The sequence below is a fragment of the Bos indicus genome, chromosome 5, assembly GCF_029378745.1.
Source record: "Bos indicus isolate NIAB-ARS_2022 breed Sahiwal x Tharparkar chromosome 5, NIAB-ARS_B.indTharparkar_mat_pri_1.0, whole genome shotgun sequence".
In the NCBI taxonomy this organism is placed as follows: Eukaryota; Metazoa; Chordata; class Mammalia; order Artiodactyla; family Bovidae; genus Bos; species Bos indicus.
The window spans coordinates 7,430,856-7,450,632 of NC_091764.1; the positions used below are offsets into that span (position 1 = coordinate 7,430,856).

General features: G+C 38.3%; 1 protein-coding gene across 13 annotated transcripts in view; it reads left to right on the top strand.

The window, feature by feature from the left end:
• Nucleotides 1–19,777, top strand: part of NAV3 (neuron navigator 3) — an 893,860-nt gene that overhangs the window by 512,331 nt on the left and 361,752 nt on the right. The window lies entirely within an intron of this gene.

The following is a 19,777-nucleotide window of genomic DNA, read 5'->3' on the forward strand; positions in this document are numbered from 1 at the left end:
ACAGTAGCTCTTGGGTTTTAAACCATACTACACTCATTTTCTCCAGATGCTGAAGGGTAACAGGACCCTTTAGTTGGTGAACTTCGCAGGAATTCCTTTATACCTTGCATCACTTTTTAATGCAGCATTAACTTAGGATGTCCAGCTTTACAAAGTTACCTCTCTCATCTCTGACTCCTTTGGGATGAGTTGATTTTACTCTCCCACCCAAATGTATGTTAAAAATAATTTAAGAAAAAGTCTTTGTACAGAAATCAGCTGTACAAGTTAAAAAGAAAGTCACCGTTTTGTCTGAAATGTCCATTCTATCCTCACTTGTTCATATCTTCTCAGGAACAGCAAAGTGCGACTTTCTTCATAAAGTCTCTGCTAATTACCTTTCCTGTCCCTCCGTCTCCTGTTGTTCTTTATCTGTAGCAATGATTGCAACATCTTGATCTATATTGAGTTTTAATTATCTGGATAATTTATTTCTATCCCCACTAAACTGAAAATATATACAGCCCAGGACCGTATTCTCTGTTACAGTTTCCTCTCCCAATCCCTTTATGCCTAACAATTAAATAGTCATTGAATGGATTAACACATGAATGAATCAATCACTGAATGAAAAGACAGTTACGCTGAGAAAGATTTAGTTATGTTCATGAGTCTCTTTGGATCATCCGCCTGTAAAACATATGGCTTAGAATGAATGATTTTTAAAGTACTTCTAGTTCTACAATTATTCCTTTTATGTTTTAGGACAACATCTTCTACCCAACAAAAATCAGTTAAAAGAAAGTAATTAATTTCAGGCTTAGTGTTCTCAGCCCAAAATAAGCATTTCAAGGTGAAAGTAGGGAAGTGTAAACTACCAAAAAAGACTAAAAAAATATTTAATTTTATGAAAATAATTAAAAGCAAATGGATGTCATTCTCTTCTAAAATTCCGTGTGCCCACAATGGCTTGTCTGATCTAGATGGAAGAGAAACCACTTTTCTCCCCTGACCGTGGCTATAATCTCTGCAGGTTTAGTCCAACTTGTACTTTGATAAATGATCTTGGCCTAAGACTCGACCACTGTAAGTACTGTTCACAAGAGAATTTTGGTTGGTCTCTTTGGTTAGTGAACATATCAGTCATACATCTGATATTCCAATAAGACTCTGTGGTAAGTAATGTTGTATTTATAAGGATGTTTTTACCATGTCACTTATCAGATTAAAAAATTTTCAATCAAATGTAAAGAATGCCTGGTCAGCATTCCAGAATATTTCTAAATGTTAGGAAAGAATAAAGACTTACATAAACCTTTGAAAAAATTGAACTGAAGAAAACAGCAAACATGATCAAGGTAGCTGTATTAGAGAAAATTAGATGTGGCTACAAATTGTTTTAAAAAAAACTCAACAATAGCAGAATTCAAATAGGGGTTTCTTTCTCTTTCATTTAAAGGCTATCTGGAAGTAAGTACTCCATGACTGGCAGGGGGACTTCACCAAATTGTCAGGGATCCAAGCTGTCTCTTTTTTGTTTATCACCATTTTGGCATCCATGTCTCAGTCTTGAGTGGATAACTGACTTTCACTCAATTAAAAATACATGTCCTATTTCATTAAGGATTCTTCCACATCCATTTGGCCTATTTTGTAGTTCCAAGGCCTTATCTAGTTGTAATAGAGACTGGAAAATGTAAAGTTTATTCTAAGCAACCATGTGCCCAACTAAAAATTATGGGTTCTATTTCTAAGGAAAAGAGACCATGGATAGTACCCACAATAGATGACTATCATTAAGAAACATTTATGTGGAGTATTTGGCCAGTCCTTGTACTGAACAGCCTCACAGTTTGGTGAGAGAAAACAAATCTGGATATGACAGTGTCAGAAACGGATCTTCAATCCAGTACTCCCTTCGCCTATTCTTGTTTTTTATTAGTGTACATGCCAACATTCCAGGCATCTAATCTTGATTTCCTAGTCTAACTTCTGATAATAAACATTGCTATTCCATGTTCCATAATTTGCTAGAAATTGGAAATTTTGCTTCTGTACTGCAGCTTGTATTTATCCCCTTACACACATCTTCATTGATCCCTTTATGCACAAGCTTGACCTTTGTTAAGTTTTCTGTCAGTTATTGTAATAATTCCAAATTGGTCCCTTCCCCAGGGATTCTCTATCACATCTATTCAAAACATTTACCATTCTGATTAAAAAAAAAAAAAAGACTTTAGTTACTTCTCCTGTCTTATATTTCAGTCCTCCGATTGGTGTCACTTCTATCTTAGCTCCATCTGGCTACTCTTTTTCTCATGCTTGCTTGTCCCAACCTTTTTCAGTCAAATTAGACTCCCTGTCCTTTTTTTTTTTTTCTTTTTTTTAATTGAAGTATAGTTTCTATACAATACTATATGTTACAGGTGTACAATATAGTGATTTACAACTTTTAAAGATTATACTCCATTTACAATTATTATAAAATATTGACTATTTTTCTCATGTTGTGCAATATATCCTTATAGCTTATCTTATACCTAATAGTTTGTATTTCTTACTGTATTATACCTGTGCTAACTGTACTAAAGTACCAAGTCACTTTCAGTCATGTCCAACTCTTTGCAACCCCATGGACTGTAGCCCACTGGGCTCCTAGGTCCACGGGATTCTCCAGGCAAGAATACTGGAGTGGGTTGCCATTTCCTTCTCCAGGGGATCTTCCCCACCCAGGGATGCAATCTGCATCTCTTATGTCTCCTGTGTTGACAGGTGGGTTCTTCCTAGCAACACTGGGAAGCCCATACCTATACCATACCTACTGATTCTCTCTACCTTCCCGGGCCCACTGGTAATCACGAGTTTATTCTCTATGTCTGTGTCTGCTTCTTTTTTGTTTTATTCACTGGTCAGTGTGCTTTTTAGATTCTACATACAAGTCATACCATAGGATATTTGTCTTTGTCTGACTTATTTCCTTAGCATAATGACCTCCAAGTACATCCATGTTGCTGCAGATGGCAAAATTCTACTCTTTTTATGGCTGAGTAGTGTGTGTGCATGTGTGTGTGTGTGTGTACACTGCATTTTCATTGTCCACTCATCTATTGATGGACACTCAGGTTGCTTCCATATCTTGGCTATTGTAAACAATGCTCTATGAACATCGGTGTGCATGTGTCTTTATAAATGTGGGCTTGGGAGATTTTCCAAGAGTGGAATTGCTGGAACATACGGTAATTTTGTTTTTAGTTTTTTGAGAAACCTCAATACAGATTTCCACAATTTACATTCCTACCAACAGAGTAAAAGTGTTCCCTTTTCTTCATATCCTTGCCAGCATTTGTTATTTGTGTTCATTTTGATGATTGTCATTCTGACAGGTGTGAGGTGATAGCTCATTGTGGTCTTAGAAAATAAATAGCTTTAATTACAGATTTCATGTCCCAATTTCATATTCCACCATGATATTTCAAGGATTTATACTTTTTTTCTGTCTACCTTTTGTTCTGATTTTCAACTTTTCTTGAACTTTCTAGTGTCTTTCCTCATATGGATTTTGCTTTTCTTTTCTTCCGAGGTGTTCACCCAAATGAGAAAGAGAGTCACTTTGGTTAGGAGATCATACTTAAGAATCTGGAGATTAAGGTTAAGGAAGAGTATTATACATTGTCATGCTTCAGCAAATAGCGTGTGATTAAGTATTAGACGTCCCTGTTCGTGAAAGTTCCTTAGACAATCTACCACTGTAAACTGGCCTTCACTTTTAAATGCCCAGCCTCCTTTCCACTTGATCTGTCACCTACATATTACTTCTATTCTCATTTTTAATTTCTTTCACACATGGCTTGTTGACCCCTTCTTTCTTAGATTACATATGCAAACTAAAGTTTTTTTAAATATTATTATAGAAAATAATTTTTTGAGCATCTACCTTGTACTTTGTAATCACAATGGTGTGATCACTCAGCTAGAGCCACACATCCCGGAATGAGAAGTCAGTGGGCCTTTGGAAGTATCACTGAATAAAGCTAGTGGAGGTGATGGAATTCCAGTTGAGCTATTTCAAATCCTAAAAGATGATGCTGTGAAAGTGCTGCACTCAATATGCCAGCAAATTTGGAAAACTCAGCACTGGCCACAAGACTGGAAAAGGCCAGTTTTTCATTCCAATTCCAAAGAAAGGCGATGCCAAAGAATGCTCAAACTACCGCACAATTGCACTCATCTCACATGCTAGTAAAGTAATGCTCAAAATTCTCCAAGCCAGGCTTCAACAGTATGTGAACTGTGAACTTCCTGATGTTCAAGGTGGATTTCAAAAAGGCAGAGGAACCAGAGATCAAATTGCCAACATTCACTGGATCATCAAAAAAGCAAGAGAGTTCCAGAAAAACATCTATTTCTGCTTTATTGACTATGCCAAAGCCTTTGACTGTGTGGATCACAACAAACTGTGGAAAATTCTGAAAGAGAAGGGAAAACCCGACCATCTGACCTGCCTCTTGAGAAATCTGTATGCAGGTCAGGAAGCAACAGTTGGAAATGGACATGGAACAACAGACTGGTTCCAATTAGGAAAAGGAGTACATCAAGGCTGTATATTGTCACCCTGCTTTTTTAGCTTATATGCAGAGTACATCATGAGAAACGCTGGGCTGGAAGAAGCACAAACTGGAATCAAGATTGCTGGGAGAAATATCAATAACCTCAGATATGCAGATGACACCACCCTTATGGCAGAAAGTGAAGAAGAACTAAAAAGCCTCTTGATGAACGTGAAAGAGGAGAGGGAAAAAATTGGCTTAAAACTCAACATTCAGAAAAATAAGATCATGGCATCTGGTCCCCTCACTTCATGGGAAATAGATGGGGAAACAGTGGAAACACTGACAGACTTTATTTTGTGGGGCTCCAAAAACACTGCATATGTGACTGTAGCCATGAAATTAAAAGACAGTTGCTCCTTGGAAGAAAAGTTATGACCAACCTAGACAGCATATTAAAACGCAGAGTCATTGCTTTCCCAACAAAGGTCCATATAGTCAAAGCTATCGTTTTTCCAGTAGTCATACATGGATTTGAGAGTTGGACTATAAAGAAAGCTGAGCACCGAAGAATTGATGCTTTTGAACTGTGGTGTTGGAAAAGACTCTTGAGAGTCCCCTGGACAGCAAGGAGATCCAACCAGTCCATACTAGAGGAAATCAGTCCTGAATATTCATTGGAAGGACTGATGCTAAAGCTGAAACTCCAATACTTTGACCACCTGATGCGAAGAACTGACTCATTTGAAAAGACCCTGATGTTGGGGAAGATTGAAGGAGGGAGGAGAAGGGCAAGATGAGATGTTGGATGGCATCACCAACTCAATGGACATGAGTTTGAGTAAACTCCAAGAGTTGATGATGGACAGGGAGGCCTGGTGTGCTGCAGTCCATGGGATCACAAAGAGTCAGACACAACTGCGTGACTGAACAGAACTTAACTGATCTTGTACTTTATAGGAAATTTCTCATTTTAGTCTCCCAGTGTTTCAAAGATGGCATTGTATCCACATTTACAGAGGATTAAACTGAGGCCTAGATAAGAGTGGGAAACCAGCATGGGATCAAACAGTTAAGTACCAGTGTCAAAATCCAGAATTTGAATCTAGATTTGTCTCTGCAGTGACTTTTTTTTTTGCCTTTACATTTTATTCTCTCTTCATGATATACTTGCAATATTCTATTTATACTTTTTTCTCCAAATTTTACCTTTTTTTTAAAGACTTACTTCCAAAGTCAAAGAAAAGAATAAATAAATTGTTGTGCAGGTTAAAAGGAAGAAAAGTTTACATTCAGTTGTGGAGATATAAAGAAAGTACTTGTACATGATAGAGTGGAGGTTTGATTAATATTCTTACCCTGTTAGTTGCAAGAACAGTCAAAGTAGAGATCACTTCTTACTATTTTGTTCCTATAGTCCCAAAGCTAATGCTTTGAAAACAGAAGACGCTCAGAAGCATTAAATTGTATATTAAAAAAAAAAAAAACAGAAATTGTGACATAGACAAGAAAATATATGGATAATATTGATAAGAGGGCAGTTATTTTGTCAGATTTTACATTTGATAGAAATCCTATTTGGCTGGAACATTCAAAAAATACTTCATCATCAAGTAGTTGGAATTTAATGGGCAGATAAGATGCCCATGTAGAGGAGAAAAAAGCATTCTTTTGAGGAGAGGATTTCACAGAGGAATACCAAGTTGGAAAGCCATTATAATTTGAGCAGACTATTGATGAAAAGAAAGTTTAGGGGATCCGATTATAGATGTAGGCAGATAGAGGCATTTGGTAGACAATGAAGGAGTCTCTTCTTATGTAAAAATGAGACAAAATTACACCGTCAATGAGATTTCAGAGAAATCAGAGTGGAAAGGGACTAATATTAACTAATGCTTACAGAGACTTGCTAGATGCCATTTATTGGACTGAGCACTTCATGGAGTATTCCATTCGGTCCTTGCAATAGCTTTATGATATAAGTTCTGTTATTATCCCCATTGTATAGATGAATAAACTGAAACTGAGATTAAATTGCTTACCAGTATCTCAATGTGGCAGAATATGGATTCAGACTAAGACTGTGTGGTTTCAGAAGATGCTGTTCTTACCAGTAAACAACATTTCAACAAGGAGGACTCCTTGTGGTGCCAGGGGAAGAGAAGAAAGGCTATTGGCTGTATTAATTTCTATATGTATTGGTACGGTTTAAGTATTTAATTAGCATTGCTGCTGCTGCTGCTGCTGCTGCTAAGTCACTTCAGTTGTGTCCGACTCTATGTGACCCCATAGATGGCAGCCCACCAGGCTCCCCCATCCCTGGGATTCTCCAAGCAAGAACACTGGAGTGGGTTGCCATTTCCTTCTCCAATGCATGAAAGTGAAAAATGAAAGTGAAGTCGCCCAGTCGTCTCCAACGCTCAGCGACCCCATGGACTGCAGCCCACCAGCATTGCTAGTGAGTTGCACTGGTATGACCAAGTGCCTGGAATGATCAGAAGACAATTAAGTTGACACATGGTCTCCATCAAATTGTTTGAAACAAAAATATTGGTAAATAAAAGAAACCCCATGATAGAAATACATAGCAGCAGATGTCAGTAGAGTAGAGGGCGGTCCCTGGTCTCCAGCTGTTTCCTTCATGGCAAGGATGCCTGGTTGCTGAGGACTGTGGACACTCCTGTTGGCTCGCTCACTCGGCACCACTTGCAGGGCTGGCCAGGCCCACGGCTGCATAGGTCAGCCCTCTGTTCTCTAGATGGTTACCCCTGCTTTGCCTAGTTCTGCTGTGCTTGCACATTTAATTATTTGTATTTAAAGAAACAAGATCATTTATTTTTCTTGTTATAGCTCATGCTCCAAGTTTTATAGTGAAGCCATTAATAGTTGCTTTAATTGTTTTTGTCTTTGTGACAGCAATAGTATAAAGAATATTGTAATGATCTCTGAAGTTTAACTTTTTCTCTACTGGCTGAAGACTCAGATTTTCAGTAGCATGCATTTCTTTCCCTTGAGTAACAATTTATGGAAATGTGACAGTGTAATACCATAATTCATTATTTTAGTTTGTACTTTACAAAGTCTTTAAAGAATTATATGTAATGTTTTAAACATATGTGATTAAATGTAATTCAAAATCTCATACAACTTTTAAATTGTTCTGCAGTTGTCACTATTGAGTGAATACTTGATGCCAGTTAGCTAAATGCATTCTTCTTAGCTTCTTCCTTCCCAGTGCTATAGACGTTTTTTCTTTCCTGTAATAAAAATGAAGGTGCTTAATATATTGTTTATGGAAACATACAATCAATAGGTATGTCATTAATTTGTAAATAAAATAATTGCTCTATAGTTGATATTTATGCTATCATGTCTCCAGGAATTACCCTCAATCTTGAACTTAAAATACTAGCTGGCATAGTTAAAAGAACATCAAATTAGGAGCTCAAAGATTTGAATTAAACTTCTGATAGATTTTGAAAGGATAAGTTATTTAAACTCTCTCGACTTCAATCTCTGTATCTGTAAAAAATAAAAGAGAACCGAGGACAGCAGTTCTTGATAAAGTTTTTCTAAGGGTAATAGTTTTATTATGTACTCCTTTTCTTCTTCTTCGTGATTTTTGTCCTATCCGTTATCACATTTCTCTTTTTATTCAATCTTTCTCTTCAATGGATTTTTTTGGACCAGTATTTTTCAAACTCATCACATTTTGGACCTGATGATTCTGTGATGCAGGGGAGCAGTCTTACTATCATGGGACATTTAGCATAATTTAGGCCTTTATCTACTGCATGCTAGTACGATCCTCCAGTTATGACAACCAGAAATGTCTCCAGATGTTGTGAAATGTGCCTGTGGGGAAGGTGAAGTCAAAATCAGTTAAGAAGCACTGCTTTAGAATCAGCTTCTGAAAATGCTCAGGTCTTTACGATATAATAATAATAACCACTATTATTATTAATCTTGTAAATGTTAAGTATATTCATTAATTTTAACATTTAATATTTAATGATTATTATTTGCAGATACATTTCTTTAAAGAGTAGTTTGTGTTTATTGCCACTATTCCAAGCTTTACATTTGCTTTACTTTTCTTGATTTCTGACTTTTGTTTTCTGAGAAGTTACTAATGGCTTTTAAAAAGACATCTTTTCTTGGCTCACATTTACTTCTTATTTTCATCCTGTTTGTACCATTTAACATCTGCTGACCACCATTGTCAATTTAGAATACTCTAATATTCACTAACGAAGTGACCCTGGCAAGTCAATTAATACTTAAGCCTCAGCTTCTTCATCTGTAAAATGGAGACAATAATATAAACTAACCACATAAAATTGCTCTGAAGAATAAATGAGATATTTATTGCCTATAAACTGTGTGTCACCATACATAGTTGGTGGTCAACTTATTACCTATTATAATACTCTAAAATACGTAATACTTTAGTATAAAGATTAGCAATATTAAGTATTATTAGCAGAACAAAGGAAATGGTGATTAATTTCCATGTATGAGTAAAGTAACATTTCAACCATGTTTTGAAGACTGAATTTGTTTAGCCAAATAAATACAGAATAAGGAACATTTTAGGTAGAATAGCATCTACCAAGGTATGAAATACTGTGCTGTGGTTAGAAAACTATAGACTATTCAGCAATCCTAAAACATGGATAAGAGAGATGTAGTTGAGATGAGGCAATGGGAAGGTGACATTAAATGCTCAATAAGTAATTTGTACTTATTCTGTAGAGGATAGGGGGAGGATATCAAAGAGACATGATTAAGTCCATATATTAGAAAGATGAGGATAAAATATGGAAATATCCAGTAAAAAGAGAGTTTGGAAATACAGAAGTTTAGGAGTGTGTAATGGAGCAAACTTTTGTCTAAAATAACCCTCTCAAGAGTAATGGAAGAGGGACAAGTCTAGTGAAATAAGCTATAGCTTTTTGAATTAACATACTAATTATCAACAAAACACAACATTCTGTGAAGTATTTTAATTCAAACAAAAATTTACAGTTTATTTAGAAATGATAATTTGTGAATTTGGCAGCAAGTACCAGTTAAAACTAATGATCATTATTAATACTTTCTGAGTACCTACCACATGCTGGATGCTATACCCAATTTATTATTATTACAATTAAATATATGTAGAAACTGAGCTCAGAGAGGTGTCAAAATAGAGCAGGAATGTCAACCGAGGTCTATAGGACCCTTAAGTCCTTACTTTTCAATCTCCCTCTCTGTCTCTCTCTGATAACAATTTATAAACCACAGACAAAATCAGTTATTATTTCTTCTTTTTGTTGCTTCAATCACATAATGGGAAAATATAGAAAACTGTGATTCTTGCAGGAGGGCTGAATTAAGTTTTGACAATTTTCACTTTAAATTCTTTGTCCTCCCACTGTTGCTCCATTTGTGCTCTGAGAAACACTTTACTTTGGATTCCTGGTCATTAGAGCCAGTAGAGAAATTCAATATCTGTGGGAGAGATCATTAATTGAACGCATGGCAGGATTTCTCCACTGTTCCCAGTAAATGGAATGATCTGTTAAAAAGTGTTACAAGTCTGCCTGGAGTTGGGAAGATGGTGGCAAAAATTTACCTGATTCCCCATAAAATAAGATGATACAGTCTCCATCAAAGAGAAAAACCAAACAAAGAAAGAAGAACAGCAGGCCATCTCTTTTTGCTGTATTTTGATGTTTTAAAGGACTCTTGTAGAATTGAAAACCTGTGGGGTGTCACTCCCACAGATTCCCATCATGACATGTGTTAAATTTTTTAAACAATCAAAATGTCATTTGGTTAGTTACTGCTGCTGCTGCTGCTAAGTCGCTTCAGTCATGTCTGACTCTATGCGACGCCGGAGACGGCAGCCCACCAGGTTCCCCCATCCCTGGGATTCTCCAGGCAAGAACACTGGAGTGGGTTGCCATTTCCTTCTCCAATGCAGGAAAGTGAAAAGTGAAAGTGAAGTTGCTCAGTCGTGTCTGACTTTTAGCGACCCCATGGACTGCAGCCTACCAGGCTCCTCCATCCATGGGATTTTCCAGGCAAGAGTACTGGAGTGGGGTGCCATTACCTTCTCCGTTGGTTAGTTAAGGTAATGCTAAATTCTCTAACAGATAAACTCAACGGCTCGGTGGCTTAACACAGTAGGAGGTTATTTTTCAGTCTTTTGGTTGTTGTATAATATTGGGGTTTGACAAACTGTGGTACATAGGTCAAGTCTGGGTTGGCACCCAAGTTTAGTAAGTAGAGTTTTATTGGGATGCAGCTATCACATTGTTTCCATGTTGTCAATGGTTGCTTTTGTGCAGTGAGACTAGACTGGAGTAGTTGTAATATAGTACGGCCTTAAATATTTACCGTCTGGCCCTTTATAGAGAGTTTGCTGACACAGGTTTATGGTAACTCAGGAAATCAGATTTTTTTTTTTAGCTTGTGGTTGTACCATCCTACCTTTAGCTAACCATAAGTGAAAGAGAGAACATAGAGGATTGTGTAAGAGGCTTAGAAATTCCACAGAACTCACTTCCACTCAGTTCTGTTGGCCAGAGCCCTATCGCAGGATACCTAATTGCTGGAAAGGCCAGGAAATATAGCCTAGCCACACATCTGGAAATGGTTTGGTGAACTATTAGCAAGAATTTAGTTAGCCCATGACTGCCTAATTAGTCAGATGTTCAAAATCAGCCAAAATTTGCCATATTAGAAATATTCTCAGGTGCCCAGAAGTGGTTTCCAGATTGTCCAAAAGTTCTTGATATAAGGACATGTCTTTAAGTGCAAAACATTGAATGGGTGGAGGACCATAATTATTTTCAAATTACTAAATGTACAGAAAGAAAACACTTTGTATTTAATTCCGCTTTTAAAAAATAGACCAGGCCTGTGTACACAAATGCATCATATATCAGTAATAACAGTGGTATCGTCACTCTGCAGGCTGCTTCCTGCTTGATGCTTTTGCTACCCATCTTTCGTTTCTCCTGTTCAAACCAACTGATCCAAACTTACATCCTGAAGGCAACTCTCTTGATCCTGTGCCCTTGTTTCTACTTGCTTTACTGCTCAGCTTATAGCATTTCCTCTTGCTGGATTTGGAAACTCTCCATCAAGCTGGGAGCCAGAAGGGCCAAAAGAGCATCAGATCTGAATTCTAGAAGTGAAATGTAGAGCCGGGCTGGAGTCAGGAAAGGAGTCAGGAGCAGGAAGGAGGCGTTTGGTGGCTTCTAGATGTCCAATGCCTGGCTGCATAGTTGTGTGAGGGAGTATCTGCTCTCTCGGCCTGAAGACACCACCTAGCTCTGTAGGCACATTACACGTTGGCTCCAAAGTGGACCTAGTGGCTGTGGATGAATGGGTCATTGACAAATCCATCACTAGCATTGGAAGAAGCAACTCATATTGCAGTCTTTCAGACCTTGGTGAGCAAATACAAAGAACAGTGCATAAAACAACCTCTTTTCAAATGCAACATAAATTTCTAAATGACTTAATTGGTCTTTAGATTTAATTGTACATCTGGGACTCTCCACTCGGGTTTATACTTCTCTTTATCAGTGTTTATTGTTTAGCTTTAGCATGGATCAATTTAAATTGCTCAGCTTTTAGGCTCTGAAAAATATGCGGGTAATAGGTATTTCTCTTTATTGCCCCTGAATGCTTACATTTTTAATCTTGCTGTGCCTCTCTGTTTTTGGCCATTTGTTGCATTTCTGCAGAGCAATATTTTTGCCAGAATCATTTGTGTTATTATTTTGACCCATATACTTTTTTGGATTCTGTTTTACATTTCCTTTCTCCTCAAACCATCTGCTTTTTATAGCTGTTTTTTCCTTCCTCTGGCTGGCTTTTTGATATCCACACTTGTGTGTTGCCTTCTTCCACTGAACACAAGGGTTATCATCTCCAACAATACGTTCCCTCTGCTCTTTTCCTCTGATTCAAGCTAAATCTATTGTATTCTAAAACAAGGTTGCTATTTCACAAATAAATCCCTCCAAGTGCTACTTCTGTGTCTGTGTCATGGATCCTATTTCCTGTATCTATTAATTAGTCCATCATCAACTATTTATGCTTACTATGTAAAAGGAAGTGTGTGTGTGTTTGAAAGCTCATTTTAACATGATGGGCTTTGTGGGAAATATGCTAGCAACAACTGAGTCTTTAGGAATTTATATTTATTATTGAGGGCAACATTAAAATCTTCTTTGGTATTACTTAGAAATATCAGAAACACTTATATTGATAATTCAGGTTTCCAATAATCATAGTGTTTATTATACATTTGAAGTATGTTTTTTTTTTCTTTAAATTTCAAACAGGTTTATTCTCTTCAGTTGGGACAATCAAAAAATGTCTCCAGACATTGTGTTTCCCCTTGGAGTAGGAGAAATTGCCCTCCATTTAGTGCCGCCAGTGCAAATCCTGTCTCTCTTGGGGAAAAAAAAAAATGCTTTAGTAGAATTAAAAAAAAATGCAACATAACTTCAAAACATAGGATCATAAGAAGGAAAGAACAATAGAATAAGATAAAGCTAGAGGAAAGACTGGTGTATAAAATTTATTCCATGATGTTTTGTATAGTTGCTAAAGGTCATCTACACATTTATATCTGAGCTTTGGAGCTGCTGATACATGAAGGTTAAAGCAAGTGATGTTATTATCAATGCCCAAAGCATGAGCTAATATTTCCTTAGGAGATTCACATCTTTGTCTGCTCTTTGGTGTGCAAGAAAAATTTTGTAGGGGCATAGGGACATCTTACTGTATAATTTAAATAACAATTTTCCTGATACCATTTTTATTCCAAATTTTACTTATTGTTTTCTCCCCTTCTCCTTACCTTCTATAAGGAATCATTAAGATGAAAAAAATTTCAGTCCACATAGGTGAGTGACTATATTGGTTTTCGCAGAACTGTCCTGATTTTTAGCTCTGAAAGTTTTTGTTTGGGGAATCTCTCAGTCCAGGGCACAGTGGAATGGTGGGTTACCCTAATTCTGAAACCAATGTTCTTATTTTTCTCTTTACTTTTATTTCACTTTTATCTCATTATTAATTCTAACTTGGTAGTAGTTGAAAATGTGTTTTATATTTATTGATTTTAAAATATCACCTTATTTAATTAAGGATTCGTTGTCAGACTCAGTTGGACAGACCATGTCCTTTCTTGAATGCCAATTATTCAGATTAGAAGTCGTTTCTGTAGAGGTTTTAGTTGTTCGAAGAATGACTCTCTTGTTTTGAAGTTCAGGTGTTTACATCTGCTCCTTCACACCTCCGCCATTTTCGCTGCTGCTGCTAAGTCGCTTCAGTCGCGTCCGACTCTAGTGCTGGCAATACTGAATGCCCTGTTGTTTCATTTTGTGTAAAAGACTCAGGGTTGTCAGTGAAACAAACATAGTTCCCTGCGTCCATCAGGTGATTTCCAACAGAAGTTCCATAGTTCTGAGTTGAATTTGGAACTATCTTGAGGTTAATTTGTGTTCTCTCCACACTCAGAAAAACAGGACTTTTCAATATACTTCAGCAGTGTCTTTCTTCATAAGACAGACAGGATGTGGTCTGGGAGAAAGTCCACACTTTTAACAATAGCCCATTGACAAAAACTTGGGGAAGTACAGAGAGGAAGAGAGCATCTGTCTACACCCAGCATTATCAGAAGCATTTGTGCGTGTGTGTGTGTGTGTGTGAGAATCTTAGTTTTCAGAAAAATGTCTTTTAAGGTCACCCGTTTACCCCCTGTTTTTATTGGATGAGGAAGATTGGCTTCAAGATAACACAGCATTTTAAATTCAGGGAGGAATTGCATCACACTTTGTCTAGTTATCCCAGGCAGAAAATTAATTCCCTCAGGCACTAAACACATTTTGTTTAGCTCTTATGTCTGGTGCGTGTGAGGCAAGCTGAGAGAATTTAAAACGCAAGAAGATAAAATCCAACTGAAAGGTAAGACTGCGGAGGTTTCAGCAAGAAAGAAATCCTTTTAGGCCGAGAGTGGGCCAGGTGTCGACAACTATCTACAACTCATTCTGGGTGCGATTTGAGAGAAGATGCTGCTTGGAGTAAGGGTATCACACGCACTGATACATCCCTTTCTCTTCTGCAGCCTTGATCAAACAGTCATTAAATTTTTAATTAAATTTAATATTTTGAGGATTTACAAGAAAATCTCAAACATCATATCCCTGTGTTTGTTCTGTTGCATTCATAGTTTGTTTTGCCTTCCAGAGAATAGTTCCTGTCTATATCCACCCCCTCACAGTGGTGACTTGTCTGAACACATTCAGTGGAGCAGCTGCCATTGAGTTGAAAGAGTTAGAGCGAGTCCCAATGTCTGCCTTGTCTTTTGTTTTCTTCTTTTCATGTGTGGTTGTGTAAAACTTTTGTTCATGTCTTACCACCTGGATCCGCTGGTGAATGTGCTGCTACTCTCCAAAGGACTTGGCTATGGGTACTTCCTGTTGTATAGTGGGCTTTCATTTACAGGACATCTGTAAAACCACCGCATGAATTAGTCATAATAGCAAAAATGGCATTCTAATAAATATAGTAAAACTTCAGAGGACATACTTGAGCCAGGAGAAAGTCCCCCAAACAGATGTGATTTAAGATGAGTAAGCCATAAGTCAAGGTGCGGGTCTTATACTCTCTACCAGAAAACAGCACTTGGATTTCCTGGCAATGCAATTATGTAATAACTGTGGTTTCTTTCTGTAAACTGTGTCTCAGACAGGGAGGAAGAAGGAACCAACTGGATTGTGTAACTATATAAATAGAAACAGCCATGTTAAAATAACAGGACTGCTCTGAGTAAAGCCTATGAATGTTGCTACTAGCTGCAAAGCTGGGCTGCTGAATGAATATAAAATCCATTCTGTGGAGTATATCTCAGGTTTGCCCAAGAATACTTAATGGGGGAAGTCAGTGAGAAGTCCTTACCCTCCTTGCATTGTATGCCAAGTATTTTAGTTTAAGTAAATGAAAATTTTCTCTGCTAGAAATAGTCAAGTTGAAGACATATTGGAAATTTGTCCTCCAGTACGAAAAATAAATAATGAGCTCACACCATTTTTAATACAGCACATAATTTACTAAACACTTGGAAGAGTTTATCCTGGCAGTGGTATAAAGGATAAAAAGGCACCTATCATCTTATCTATTGAACAAAATGTATGCAACTTTTGCCATATGCTTCTGGAACACTAGATGATTTAAACTTTACTGCTGTTCTTTATTTTAGAGGGCAGAACCCAGGTAAATAGAGATAAATTTCTGTAATAAAGACTGAACCATCAGTCTTCTCAGCATGATGCCATTCGATTAGATATGTGTTCCAAAGAAAGAGACTTGCTATGTTTGCCAGTTTGCTGAGGTTTATAGATCGTAAGTTTTGACTCTCTCAGGCATGACTGTACAATAGCAGTATTTTTGTGATTTTTGTGACTCTAAAAGTGATACTAGTCCTTCCTAGATGCTGTTGTCCAATTAATCTTCCATAGCACATCTGGGAATCTTGGCATTCATTCAAAGTTCTCCCTTCAGATCAGATCAGATCAGATCAGTCGCTCAGTCGTGTCCAACTTTTTGCGAACCCATGAATCGCAGCACGCCAGGCCTCCCTGTCCATCACCAACTCCTGGAGTTCACTCAGACTCACGTCCATCGAGTCAGTGATGCCATCCAGCCATCTCTTCCTCTGTCGTCCCCTTCTCCTCTTGCCCCCAATCCCTCCCAGCATCAGAGTCTTTTCCAATGAATCAACTCTTCTCATGAGGTGGCCAAAGTACTGGAGTTTCAGCTTTAGCATCATTCCTTCCAAAGAAATCCCAGGGCTGATCTCCTTCAGAATGGACTGGTTGGATCTCCTTGCAGTCCAAGGGACTCTCAAGAGTCTTCTCCAACACCACAGTTCAAAGGCATCAATTCTTTGGCGCTCAGCCTTCTTCACAGTCCAACTCTCACATCCATACATGACCACTAGAAAAGCCATAGCCTTGACTAGATGGACCTTTGTTGGCAAAGTAATGTCTCTGCTTTTGAATATGCTATCCAGGTTGGTCATAACTTTCCTTCCAAGGAGTAAGCGTCTTTTAATTTCATGGCTGCAGTCACCATCTGCAGTGATTTTGGAGCCCAGAAAAAGAAAGTCTGACACTGTTTCCACTGTTTCCCCATCTATTTCCCATGAAGTGATGGGACCGGATGCCATGGTCTTTGTTTTCTGAATGTTGAGCTTTAAGCCAACTTTTTCACTTTCCACTTTCACTTTCATCAAGAGGCTTTTGAGTTCCTCTTCACTTTCTGCCATAAGGGTGGTGTCATCTGCATATCTGAGGTTATTGATATTTCTCCCGGCAATCTTGATTCCAGCTTGTGTTTCTTCCAGTCCAGCGTTTCTCATGATGTACTCTGCATATAAGTTAAATCTGAATGAAATGAAATTTCTCACTTACACTCTAACTTTAAGAAGAGTCCTATTTGATTCATGTTTATATCCCCTGAGATTCCTAATATAACATTTTGCATGCAGTAAGATTTAGAACATATTTTTGAGTTAAAAAATTAGTAATGGTTTTTACCATTTGCCTTGTGATGGTTTTGTTTCAAAAAGAGTTACTGTAGAGTATTCATGGTTGCTGCTGCTGCTGCTAAGTGGCTTCAGTCGTGTCCGACTCTGTGCGATCCCATAGACGGCAGCCCACCAGGCTTTCCCTGTCCCTGAGATTTTCCAGGCAAGAGTACTGGAGTGGGGTGCCATTGCCTTCTCCTATTCATGGTTGTTTGGGTATAAATATTGGCTCTACTGTTTGGGTATGTTTCTGCTCTTTTAGTGATTGAGGATCAAAATCTTCTTAATTCTGGCTTTAGTGTAGTGTTCTAGTCCATCTTGAGTGACTCTATCCCAGTTCAGTGGTGGTTTCATAAGTCTCTATATCATCATACATATCATATGAATAGGACTTTCCTGGTGGCTCAGATAGTAAAGAATGTGCCTCGTGCAGGAGACCTGGGTTCAATCCCTGAGTCAGGAAACTCTGCTGGAGATTGAATGGCATTCCACTCTAGTATTCTTGCCTGGAGAATTTCATGGACAGAGGTTCCTGGCAGGCTATAACCCATGAGGTTGCAAAGAGTCGGACATGACTGAGTGACTAACACACACACATCATATGAATAGTGGAAGGGACAGTGGAGGGTCTTCTAATACAAGTTATCTGTTTTTTGTACCTTGATAAAATCAAGACCCAGTGAATTGAAATGGCCTATCTTAAAGCCATATCATCTTAAAAAGTGAATATACAAATCTTTGACCTGAGTGCCCCAGTTGTTGTTAACGTTTATTTAGGTTGCCCTAAGAATCCTGCTTGAGAAAAATGAATATGACTCTAACATCAAATCCAAGACTCATTGTTTCATAGGAAGCCAGCCATAGCTTTGTGCTGGAGGAACAGTAGGGAGATGGGAGATGTTCCAAGCAAACTCCCAACACTTCACATTATCTTGGCATTCTTTGATTTCCTTGTCAGTTAAAACATAATTGATGAGATCACTCTATTTAGCAACAATGTCCATGCTCTATCACCAGGGTAGGCTTATGGATGTTAACACAGTTTTCCTTGTCTAGGATGATGTATGATCTGGTTCGTCCTGTAAGTAATCACATCCATTGTAGTGCAGTAAATTCAGCCAAGTGCATTGTAATTTATATGTTGGACTTACAAGTCTTTAAGATACATTACTTTCTCCAATGTGTCAGTTCAGTTCAGTTCAGTCGGTCAGTCATGTCTGACTCTTTGCGACCCCATGAATCGCAGCACGCCAAGCCTCCCTGTCCATCACCAACTCCCGGAGTTCACCCAGACTCACGTCCATCGAGTCAGTGATGCCATCCAGCCATTGATTCCTCTGTTGTCCCCTTCTCCTCCTGCCCCCAATCCTTCCCAGCATCAGAGTCTTTTCCAATGAGTCAACTCTTCGCATGAGGTGGCCAAAGTACTGGAGTTTCAGCTTTAGCATCATTCCTTCCAAAGAAATCCCAGGGCTGATCTTCAGAATGGATTGGTTGGATCTCCTTGCAGTCCAAGGGACTCTCAAGAGTCTTCTCCAACACCACAATTCAAAAGCATCAATTCTTCGGCGCTCAGCCTTCTTCACAGTCCAACTCTCACATCCATACATGACCACAGGAAAAGCCATAGCCTTGACTAGACGGACCTTTGTTGGCAAAGTAATGTCTCTGCTTTTCAATATGCTATCTGGGTTGGTCATAACTTTCCTTCCAAGGAGTAAGCGTCTTTTAATTTCATGGCTGCAGTCACCATCTGCAGTGATTTTGGAGCCCAGAAAAATAAAGTCTGACACTGTTTCCACTGTTTCCCCATCTATTTCCCATGAAGTGATGGGACCGGATGCCATGATCTTCGTTTTCTGAATGTTGAGCTTTAAGCCAATTTTTCACTCTTCACTTTCACTCTCCAGTGTGTAAGAAAATATAATTTTGCATTTTCTGTAACACATCTCACATTACTTTCAAACGTCAATTCCTGCTGCTAGTGATAGAAAAGGAAATTGATGATGATGGGAGAAACCTAAATTAGATCCCCCCACCTTTTTTTGTTTGTTTAGGAATGCCTCATTAGAGTAATTATTTATTAATTGGAAGGTCAGTCTTCTTATCCGTGCTGTTTTCCTTTCTCTGTGAGGTTTCTCCCTTTTCTCATTTATTAAATGGCATCATCTGATAGATAAACACAGTATATTTAGGAAACTGTGTGTGTCTTCAAGTTGTAGCAGGGGGAGTGGAAAAGGCTCTCAGGTTTGCTGGCAACCATCTGGATCCTTACTGTTCTGTGCTGTGGTGACCTCACACAGCTCTGGGCTTGCTGTGCCATTTCCTGCTGAGACTTGGGCTTTGCCTACTATGTGAAGACCCACTGCTAGTGACCGTTGCTGGACCCTGCATCTGCCTTCCCCTAATGCTAGCTCTCTTTGGGGACATGGTCCTCTCCTCACTTTCACATACCCTCACTGGATGGAGATATTCTGGATTCAGTGCACATGAGGAATGCTGTTTCAAACTCTGTCTGCCTAACTGTGTCCTATTGCCCTTTTCCCTGTATTTTCAGTATGGATTTTGGCAAGAGGCACCTGTGTTTAGGGTTTCCCAGGTGGCTCAGTGGTAAAGAATCCACCTGCCAATGCAGGAGACACAGAAAACACAG